The following is a 12079-nucleotide window of genomic DNA, read 5'->3' as shown; positions in this document are numbered from 1 at the left end:
GTCTGCAGAACCCAGGGGAAGGTATATGGTGGTAGGTAGGCAAATGGTAAAACCAAGGCTGGGCGTTGCTGGAGGAGTTTTATTCAAAGCAAACTGTCAAGGGGTTCCCATAACACCCAACCGCGTAAGGAACACAAAATCAAGGAACATAACACCGGTATGACGTAAACTAGGGCGGCAAGAGTGGAACAAAACACCAAGCTTAAGGCCAAGCCTTCCACCCTTTACCAAGTATATAGGTGCATTAAATTAAACAAGATATAATAATGATATCCCAAAAATATCCATGTTCCAGCATGGAACAAACCTTCATCTCCACCTGCAACTAACAACGCTATAAAAGGGGCTGAGTAAAGCAGTAACATAGCCAAACAACGGTTTGCTAGGAAAGGTGGGTTAGAGGCTTGACATGGAAATATGGGAGGCATGATATAGCAAGTGGTAGGTATCGCAGCATAGCAATAGAGCGAACAACTAGCTAGCAAAGGTAGAAGTGATTTCGAGGGTCTGGTCATCTTGCTTGCAAAATTCTCAAAGGTGATGAAAGCTTGATCCTCGTTAGCGAACTCGACAGGTTCCTCGATCACGTACTCATCTCCCGGCTCTACCCAAAGCAAGAACACAAGCAAATGTACCAACAATCAATCTCGGTGCAATGCACAAGCAACATGATGCAAAAACATGGCATGATATGCGAGATGTGATATGCAATGCCTATGCATGCTCCGGAAGGAAAAGATTGATCAAGGCATCAACTTGGCAAACGTAGTGTGCCGCTGGAAAGATGAGATGATTTCGGTCAAAATCGATATAAAGATCACCAAAAACAGAGGCACGGTTTGCAAATGGCAAGCAAAACAAGAATGGCACAATTCTACGATTAATAGCACAATGCTATCTAGAATGCAACAAGAAACTAAACTACTGCACTCCAACATAGCAACAAAGCACATGGAAGTGATCTACTCAAGATGCTTAACAAAAGATGAACACTGAGCTACGGCTAGATCACACAAGAGCAGGTTCAAACCAGCATGGAAAACGTGCAAAATATATCAGCTTCACAGACTTAGTGAAAATACTAACATGCCAGGAATTAACATCAGGAAGCAATGTATAGAGCAAGCAAACAACATTCTGCAGAACAGATCATAGCAAAAAAAGGCATGGTATGAATGTACTCAAGGCATAGAATAAAAGTTCCTTAGTGATCAAGAGCAAAAAAGGCACAGAAGATATGATCGCGCCCATGTAAACATAGCAAGTTTCGTTAACAGATTCAGACTTGGCAGAAAACTGGGAATGACATAAACAGAGTTATGAAGGCATATTTACGAGCTCTATTTACTCAACACAAGGCATTGCATGACAAGATAAGCATAGAATCGACAAAAAGACATGATCACAAGGCTAACCATGGCAAGAACAAGATTATAGCATGTATGGATCAACTACAACAACCATGGAAAAATTGATTAATATGTAAACAATCTGCCAGCAACATTTTATAGCAAAAGTAGAGCAAGATTGAGACATGCTAGGACACTCCATAATTGCAAACAGGGGCATGGATAGATAGAGAACACCCATATGTCCAAATTATCCTTACTGAAGTAACTCAAAATAAGCACGGATCTCACTTTAGCATCATGGATACATGGCATACAAATAACAGCAGAGCAAGGACTTGGCAAAATCCTAAGTCCCTGAAATCAGCAATATCACGAAGGCTACTTTGCATGCTTGTGCTAGTCACCACAAAGATCACAAAAATACATGGCATACACCCCTATAAAGATGGCATGGCATAGATCAAAACACATGTAGAGCTCATGTCCATATGATGCACACAACAAATATGACAAAAATGACAAATGCTCATAATCTGCTAAGTAACAGCACCTAACAATTTATAGCACTCTTGCATCAACGATTTGGGCATCAAGATGGACTCAAACAAGCATGTCACAATGGAACAAAATGAAGAGCACATCATGATGAACATTTTCATATATCATGCGCGTGTAACGGAGCAGTATGCAACAAGCTATGGCATGATGAACAGGGGCTGAAAACTTAACAGGGAAAAGACTTAGGGAAGAAGAGGGCGAGTAGACTTCCATATCTAGGGTTCCTTCGCATGGGAAACGAGGTTCGCCGGAGTTCGCGCCGCGGTGGCCGGATCTGCCCGAAGAAGACGAAGGCAGTCGGAGCGTCGAGGCCGGGGTGCGCCGGAGCTGCTGGGAGGAAGAGGCGGCGACAGAGTTGCTCGCCGGTGGCGGGAAAGCGGCGGGCGAGGCGTGGCATGCGCGGCGGCGCCAGATGGCGACCGGGCGGCGGGCGGCGGCCGCGGGGCGGCGGCGGGGCACGGAGGAGCCGCGGGAGCGGGCGGCGGCGCGCGGGCCCGGCGAGGCCCGGTTCGGCCCCAGGGCGGGCCGGATCTGGGCCCCGGGCGGTGGCGGCGATGTAGGCGCGGTGGTGGCCACGTGTCGGCGCGAGATTCGTCGGGCGGCGGCGACGGACGTGTCCGGCCGTCGCGGACGCGTCCGGTGGCGGCGGGGGAGGTTTGGCTAGGGTTTGGACCTAGATTTTTGGAAGGGGAGGACATATTTATAGGTAGGAGGAGTTTGGAGTGTCCAAATGAGGTGTAGTTTTCGACCACGCGATCGTGATCCGATGGCGGAGGACATGGGACTGCTTTGGAAGGGTTATTGGGCCGTTTTGGAGGGGTGTTGGGCTGCAACACACACGAGGCCTATACGGTTCCCCGGTTAACCGTTGGAGTTTCAAACTGACTCTAAATGACACAAATTTGACAGGCGGTCTGTCAGTGGTGTACCAAGGCCGCTTGGCAAATCTTGGTCCATTCTGATAATGTTTAACACCCGCTCACGAAAAGAGACAAAAGGGGGACGCCGGTGCACGTAGGAGTGTCGGATTGCAAAATGGACAATGGGGAAAAAGCTCGGATGCATTAGACGAACACGTATGCAAATGCGATGCACATGATGACATGATATGAAATGCCTGACACGAACAAAATGCAAAACGAAGACAAAAACCCAACCACGAAGGGAATCTCATAAGTTAAAGCCTGAAATGGCAAGAGTCGGAGTAGAAATATGGCAAGTTACATCTGGGGCGTTACACTTGCAATACTCAGAATCAAAACTTCTCTCGTTATAACTCATTTTTATTATCAAGCAATATTTTTATTAGTTCATCATTTAAATAAAAGTATCACTTAATAAAAGAACTTTCATTATTTACCATAACAATATAGCTAGTGCAAAATCTTATTCTACTTGACCAAACAAGTTCATGCATTCAACTAGTAACTAAAACAAGCATATCAAGCATGATAAAATAACTAATAATTAACTAAATTTATTCATCAAATTTTAAATTCAAATAAGAACTCATATTCAAGTAGAAAATCATAGATATTGAAATAACACCATCCAAATGTTGGTGTGGCTTACCTTAGTGTAGAGGAGGATCACACCCCTCTTGGTTTGCTTCAAGACAAGCTTCTCCTTCTGAAAAGAAATTAAAACAACAAAAACAATTATCAAAACACATTCTGGAAATCACCAGAAATTCTAGACAGCAAGGAAAAATCCACCTTTTGGTGTGCTGCTAGAGTTTTCTAAAACAAAGGCAATACAAAAAGAATCAATTCATTTGGACTTATGGTTAAGAAATGGTGGCTGGTCAAAGTTTAGTCAATTTTCTGAATAATATTTGAATTAAGCAGAAATCCTGGGGGTGACATCGAAGGCGTAAACAGAAAAGGCGCCTCCACTCATACCGATTCGTGCGCGAGTGGTGAGACTGACAGGTGGGACCGCGCGTCAGGAGAGAGACGGGGAGCGCGAGATCAGGGAGAGGCCGGGCTTCGCCGGAGCTCACGCCGGGGACGAGGGGGTTTGGGGCTAGGCTAGAGGGATAGGATTGAAGCTGGGCTCATGGCGCACCTGCTTGTGCCCGTGGCTTGGCGTGGGGTTGATGGACCTTCTCGTGGTTGAACTCGCAAGCTTCGGTCGCAAACGGGGTTTGCTGGAGAGGTTGAAGACGACGGCTAGGGGCGGCTCCGAGGGCTCAGTGGCATCCAGGCAACACCAACAGGTCCCCTGTAACATCCCAAAATTCTAAATTTTGGAATGTTATAATAAATAGATAGATTTGATTGATTGTTTGATTGATTGTGTGAAATTGAGGGAAATTCGAAACCTTTTTGAAAGTTAAATCAGAGGGAATAAAAGGACTTTCCTAAACTTTCATTTTGAATCCGTGATCTCTGTGAATTCAAATTCTTTTCACCACAAAACCATCGAGAGAAGATGACATGACTTCTTCCATTTATTTAAATGACAAGGGGTGTTGAAAATATTTGAATTTCATTTGGAAAATATTTCCAATTCTGAAACTTTATGCAACTCAATGATTTTCATGAGAGGAGATAAAATGAATTCTTCAAATTATATGAAATATGAGTTGGGAGTTTCAAAGGATCAAATTCAAAGTCTTCTGGAATTATTTTTCAATTTGGAGTTATTTGGATTTTATTCAAATCATTTTTCTCCAAAAATAAAATACATGGAAAATAGGGTAACATGATTCCCTACAACAGAAAATTGGAGAGAAATAAATTTGATTTCATTTTGGTATTTTTAAAATGATTTTGTTGGATCTTATTAGAGCAGGAGCACTGTTGGAATTATTAGAATTTGTGTGTATTTTATTTAATGCTAGAAAAATGTTCATGTCGTAGAAAATCTTTTTCTGAAAATTTTGATATAGTATATGCCTATATAATATTTTTAGTTATTTTGTTTTTATTATTTTAGTTCTCTGAAAAAAAGTTATTTAAAACAAAGGGTTTCCCTCGCCGACTGGGCCGGCCCAACCGAAGCCAGGCCAAGGCCCAGCGCGCCATCGCCTCCGTCCCCGACCGGGAGTCCTCCCAAGTCCGCCACCGCGCCATGCTCGCCGTGCGCCGCCCGGCCTGCTTCTGCCCCCTCGCCCAAGCCGCCGTCCGCCCCCTTGCCTTTAAATACCGGAGCCCCGGGCCCCGTTCCTCCTCCTCGCGTCTCGCCGCCGCCCCGCAGATCACCGCCGCAGCCGCAGATCGCCGCCGCCGCTCCACTCGCCGCCACCGCCTGCACGCCGCAGCCTCGCTTCGCCACCGCGCCGCGCCCGCCTGCTCGCCTCGCTGCCGCGCTGCCTCGCGCCGCATCCACCGCCGCCCGCGTCACGCAGCCCCGACCTCGCCAGAAGCCGCCGGAGTTCGCCACCGGTTTTCCAACGGAAAACCGTCCCGACCGGTAAAACCCTAGAACAGTTTTTATTTCGGTCTTTTTCGGTTAGTTAGATCGGTTTTTCTCTTTTAGTTAGATTTAGTTTATGGATGTTCATTAGATAGGATTCGGTAGAGAATGAGTTCGTTCTTTAGCTCTCTGTAGCAAACATTCACTATTTAGTTTTTTCTTTTATTTCTTTAGTTTTCTATCCAGGGACCTATTTGTAGTAGTTTCTTTTACAGATTGGTCCCTGTACTTCAAACAACCACATCTTTTCGCTCGTTTGTCCAAATCCAACGAAACCAACGCTGACGTCTTCGTTATGATCTCGTATATCTAGATAAACAACTTAAACATGTTTTTGAAAAGTTTAAAATTTGAATTAGATCAGATTTGTATTCAAACTTTGTTTGATCATAACTTGAGTTTCGTAGCTCCGTTTGAGTTGATTCCTTTTGCAAATTGAAGCTCTTGACCTAAACTTTCTGATAAGGCCAAATTCACATAATTTTGGTACTGTTAGAAATTGTTTTATGTTGCAAGAATTATTTGTTTGGTTTTGATGTTTTTCGAATTGTCTTCTTTGTTCTTTTTGATCTTTTGAGTGATTGCTTATGTGTGATTACTATTGCTTGCTTACGATAGATTGATCGGAGTGTGACGAGTCGATATATCAAGCGTTTTGAGTGCGAATCATCTTCATCAACATTGTAGGCAAGTTCACACTTTGATCATACCTCTTTCATACCCAGTTTTTATTGCATTAGATCAAACCTCCAACATTGCATGATTAGGATCTAATTAAATTGTGGAATGGGAAGTAGTTGAGGTAGTACCTATTACCTATTTATTATCAAACCCTTGGGAGTTACTATTACGTTATGCTTAGATTTCCATGCTATGCTTGTAGAAATGGATTGCGTTTTGAGAGTATTCATGACAGAGGTGAGATTGTTAATTAATGGTTTACTTAAGGTGGCAACTTAAACACACATCTGGGTGGATTGAGGCACCTGGGTATTCCAGGATTGCCTGACTAGGCACCTGGGTAGACCAGGATTGCCTTTTTTTTGTGGACCGCCACCCAGGCTCAAAGGGATCATGAGATTTTTCATACTAGAAACTTCCGTGTGCAGCCACAAGCTATTATGGGCTCTAGCATAGTTGATTAAGTTGTGCGAACTCTTACATGGTAGACTAGCAGATGTAGGGGAAAGTAGGTGTAACAGTCTATCCATCGTAAGGTGGTAGTGCTTCTGAAAGACTATGTCTCGGTCATCCGTTTCTCAAACACCATGTAGTGCGAGAAATCCAACGGAGGCGATCGAGTCTTGTGGGGAAAAGTGCGCAAACCTCTGCAGAGTGTATAAACTAATCATGGTTAGCCGTGTCCCCTGTTAAGGACATTTTGAGTATCTAGTACCTGGATTATCATGTGAATCTCATCACGTTACTTTAAATGAATATTGTTGGGTTTTAATGATGATATTTAATTGGGATTGAGAATGCTGTCAACCATTCTCAATGTTTAACAACCACCATGATAGTTAAATAAAATTTATTCCTTTGTAGTAGGGAAAATTGGCTTTTCGCAAAAACCTTATAACCATAGAGCTTTTCCACCAGCCAAATATGCATGTAGTGACATCCATTGTTCATCATTCTCTATGGTGTGAATTTGCCAGTACATTCAATGTACTGACCCTTTGTGGCTGCAACGTCTCATGTTGCAGGTTTATCTTACGACAAGTAAGTGATACGTTAGGGTTACGATTTCTACACTCAACTTTGCTGTTGGTGTTGATGGGAATCCACAACCTTGTTACTTCCGCTATTTTGGATTGAGGTAATAGTATTTTACGTTACTTATACATGTGATTTACCTCTGTTATAAATCCTCGAGTACTGTGTGTGTGTCAGCATACCGATCCAGGGATGACACTCAAGCACAGAGACTTGATCCATTCGGGCCGGGTCGCTACAAGATGGTTTCAGATCACATGTTGACTGTAGGACATGACCCTAGAAACTGGCAAGCCCATAGGAAAGATTTTTCTCTAAAACTTTACTTTTCAAAAATATCTTTTACCTCTCTTCTCTTCCGAGCTTATTCAAAAATTCCCTTTAGTGAGACCATATCCCTTTCCCCTTTTTGACCACACAAAGATTCGACTGATGAGACCACTCCAAGAAGTACAAGATATCGGACAACTAAGACCACTTCGGAATGAAGAATATTTTCCGTGCATCTGAATAATGGAAACTATAATGGTTAAAGACCGAAGACAAGAAGAATTTGAAGGCTCTGAAGAATTCCCAGATTTGTATGACCTAGGAAGGCTACCCTTATGGAACTTGGCAGACTATGGAAGTTGTCAATACCCGAGATCGAGGTGTATCGGAGAAAGACTGAAACAAGGAGCATGAGAACTCAAAGTTTTGTCAAAGAAAACCCTAAGGCAGGAGATATCAACTATGGAATGATATCTCATGGGAATGACAAGAGCAGAAACACGGTTATCCGTGATGTCATCGCCCGCTGATGCTATTGTCACTGTGCTGAGTTAAGGATGCTTTCTTCAGAATGGATTTGATGGAAGAAGGCTGATGGAGCACCTATTAGTAAGATGAAGTTTTAACCTTAGCCGGTGTATCACCAGGATCTGGAGTGGTACATCAAGAAGTTTAAGGTGGAGCCCCATGAAGCCGTATTAGACAAGGAAGCATTTCGTGAAGAACTCGGGAACCAAAAGCTGAAAGTAGACAAGCTGGAGGAGCAAAACCTCAAGATACCGGAGATTCGTCAGGAACTGAAGGACAGTAGGACCATGGTTCATGCGAAGGATGTTGAAACCAGAAGTTTGGAACACAACTTCGGAATATTAAAGGACGTCACGAGAGACTTCGCGTCAACAGAGTTGATCTGGCAAAAGAACTTGAGAAAGACAAGCATGATGGGAAGAAGCCATTGGAGGCATGAACAAGGCTTGAAGAGTTTGGAGACGTTGAAGATTTATTGACCTTTAGAAGATCCAACCCCTGTTATCTACCTACGTTAGATGCAACGTTTGTGAGCTATCATTTGTTTGATGTTTTTCCTGACGTGATAGAGGCAAAGGTGTCCCGATGTTTCGATGAGATGGTGGCTATCGTTTTCTGTGGGAGTCGACCTTGACGATCCGACTACGAACGTGCGAGACGTCGCACCTTAGCAATCACTAAACCAATTTCCGAGGGTTATTGACCACGCCGGAGCATGATCAACCTGACCACGAGGGTCTGTTTCCTGCAAGCAAACAAAGAACAAGCAAGAAACTAAGATTGCAATCTGGATATTGCAAATATAAGATGAAAGCTTTATTGATCAAGGTGGGGTTCTGTGACGCCTTGGTCTGTTCGTTGAACACAAACGAAGTACGCGAAGTTGCAGCTATGGCAAACTTTTAATCTAAACAAAACCCAAAGTCTAAACGACGCCCTAAGGGCTGTATATATGGAGGAAGAGGGGGGGAGGAATTTCGTGGCCCTTGAGGGTGGGGTCCGAAACCAACCCTAACTCTTGTTTCCCCACACATACGGACTCTAAAAATAGCCTATACTTAAGTATTTCGAAATTACATGGGCCTAGCCCATTAATAAGGTGACGCAGCACCTAGAATAGCCTATGGACGAATATTATGAAGTGGCATCTTGTATATTTTGTCCAAGGCTTCATGCACTCCTTATGGCGCCTTCAAAGTCCTGAAATCATCAGTTGTTACTCTGTTCTTGTTCCCTTTGCGCATGCCATCAACTCCATGTGTGTTCTTGCTCCAATGTTCACCCTTATCCAAGATAGGCCCTTCATTTGTAAGCAAAACAAATGTATCCAATTTAGGCAGCATCATAATCTCATGAACATTAGAATCATTACCAAGAAACGAAAGTACCTGGTAATTTAATTGGCATGCGCGAGCTCTAGTAATTGGTCCAGTATATGTAACAGTAGGGGCTGTGGGTGTAACAATGGTATTGATGTCCTCATCATCCTCCCCTTCTTGAAATGAAGTCGTCCTCGATGGAAGCTCATCTTCCTCACCCAAATAAGGCTTCAAATCTGCAATGTTAAAAGTGGGACTAACCCCAAAATCTGCAGGTAGCTCAAGTTTATATGCATTATCATTTATTTTCTCTAACACCTTAAAAGGACCATCAGCACGTGGCATTAGCTTTGATTTGTGCAAATTAGGAAATCTATCTTTACGCAAATGTAACCAAACAAGATCTTCAGGTGCAAACACAACATGTTTTCTACCCTTATCTCTAGCAAGTTTATATTTAGCATTCATACGCTCAATGTTTTCCTTAGCATCAAAATGTTCTTTAGCATCAAAATTAACCTTCTCCGAAGATGGAAGAGGCAACAAATCAATAGGTGCACGAGGTAGGAAACCATACACAATTTCAAAAGGGCACATCTTAGTAGTAGAATGCAATGAACGATTATAAGAAAATTCAATATGAGGCAAGCATTCTTCCCACATTTTCTTATTATTCTTCAAAACAGCCCTAAGCAGAGTAGACAATGTTCTATTGACTACTTCAGTTTGTCCATCAGTTTGGGGGTGACAAGTAGTACTAAAAAGCAGTTTAGTCCCCAACTTAGCCCATAAACATCTCCAAAAGTGTCTAAGAAATTTAGTATCAGGATCTGAAACAATAGTATTTGGCACACCATGTAAGCGAATAATTTCACGAAAGAACAAATCAGCAACATTAACAGCATCATTGCTTTTATGACATGGTATAAAGTGTGCCATTTTCGAGAACCTATCCACGACAACAAATATGCTATCCCTCCCCTTCTTTGTTCGAGGTAAACCTAAAACAAAGTCCATAGATATATCCTCCCAAGGAACACTAGGTACAGGCAAAGGCATATATAAACCATGAGGATTGAGTCGTGACTTAGCTCTTTGACATGTAGTGTAGCGAGCAACAAAACGCTCAACATCCCGTCTCATCTTTAGCCAAAAGAAATGTGTAGCAAGTATATCCTCCGTCTTCTTGACGCCAAAGTGTCGCATTAATCCTCCTCCATGCGCCTCCTACAACAACAAAAGACGAACGGAGCTAGCTGGAATGCATAGCTTGTTAGCACGAAACACAAATCCATCGTTAAAAACGAACTTGTTCCAAGTTCTCCCTTCCTTACAATTCTGCAATACATCTTTAAATTCAGCATCATGAACATATTGATCTTTGATGGTCTCCAAACCAAATATTTTAAAGTCAAGCTGTGAAAGCATAGTATAACGACGAGACAATGCATCAGCAATAACATTTTCTTTACCCTTCTTGTGTTTAATGACATTAGGGGAAGTCTCAATGAATTCAACCCATTTAGCATGTCTACGGTTTAGTTTTGCTTGACTTTTAATGTGTTTCAAAGATTCATGATCAGAATGTATAACAAATTCTTTGGGCCACAAATAATGTTGCCATGTTTCTAAAGTCCGAACAAGAGCATATAATTCTTTATCATAAGTAGAACAGTTCAGACTAGGCCCACTCAATTTTTCAGAAAAGTATGCAACAGGTTTGCCATCTTGTAATAACACACCTCCTAATCCAATTCCACTAGCATCACATTCAAGCTCAAAAGACTTATTAAAATCAAGAAGTTGGAGTAAAGGAGCATGTGTCAACTTATCTTTCAATACCGCGAAGGCTTCTTCCTATGCGGTACCCCAAACAAAAGGCACATCCTTCTTTGTAAGCTCGTTGAGAGGTGCAGCAATGGTGCTGAAATCTCTCACCAAACGCCTATCGAAACCAGCGAGGCCAAGGAAACTCCTCACTTGTGTGACCGTTTTGGGCCGCGGCCAACTCTCAATAGCTTCAATCTTGGCTTTATCAACTTCAATTCCCTGTGGAGTAACAACATAGCCAAGAAAAGATACTCGTTTGGTGCAAAAGGTTGTCACGACCGGGTTTTCCGGGTTATAAAATTTCCAGAAAAGACCGTCGTGCTCATCAGCCCCAGGATTACTGTTAGCTGATGAGGCTCCAACTTGATACAGAAATTCCAAGCAAAATACAAAATATGTAGTACATGACCATTCTAGCCTGTGAGTACAACAAATGGTTTCTAGTGGTTGATGGCGGAAGCGGGTTGTGAAACATCAGTGTCTATGGGACTCCATTTCCCACGGGAACAGCTGACCAGGTTCATTCCTATCTTTGCGAGGCTGCTATCTCCATTGAGTGGGTTCCGGGGCTGGCATCGCGTTGCTCCTCTCCGTGCAAGAAAAATCTGTCCAAGACAATAGCCAGGGACAAGCCAGTGAGTACTTTGAATGTACTCGCAAACATTAAGAACACAGGTATAATATAACAATGATGTGCTGAAAATATTTTATGCTCATGACGTCAGTCACAATAGATAAATGAAACTCTGATGCGTGCAAGCAAGTTATTTATAAAAATGCAATAACATGGTAGTATAAATTTTTTTTTGAATCAAATAACAAGCAATGCCACAGTCGGGCGTCTTAGCGACACCACATAAAGGGCTTTAAAAGAAATGCCACAGTCGGGCGTCTGAGCGACACCACATAAAGGGCTTTAAAAGAAATGCCACAGTCGGGCGTCTGAGCGACACCACATAAAGGGCTTTAAAAGAAATGCCACAGTCGGGCGTCTGAGCGACACCACATAAAGGGCTTTAAAAGAAATGCCACAGTTGGGCGTCTGAGCGACACCACATAAAGGGCTTTAAAAGAAATGCCACAGTC

The sequence above is a fragment of the Triticum dicoccoides genome, chromosome 3A (genome assembly GCF_002162155.2).
Source record: "Triticum dicoccoides isolate Atlit2015 ecotype Zavitan chromosome 3A, WEW_v2.0, whole genome shotgun sequence".
Taxonomy (NCBI): Eukaryota; Viridiplantae; Streptophyta; class Magnoliopsida; order Poales; family Poaceae; genus Triticum; species Triticum dicoccoides.
This window is presented reverse-complemented; position numbering follows the sequence as displayed.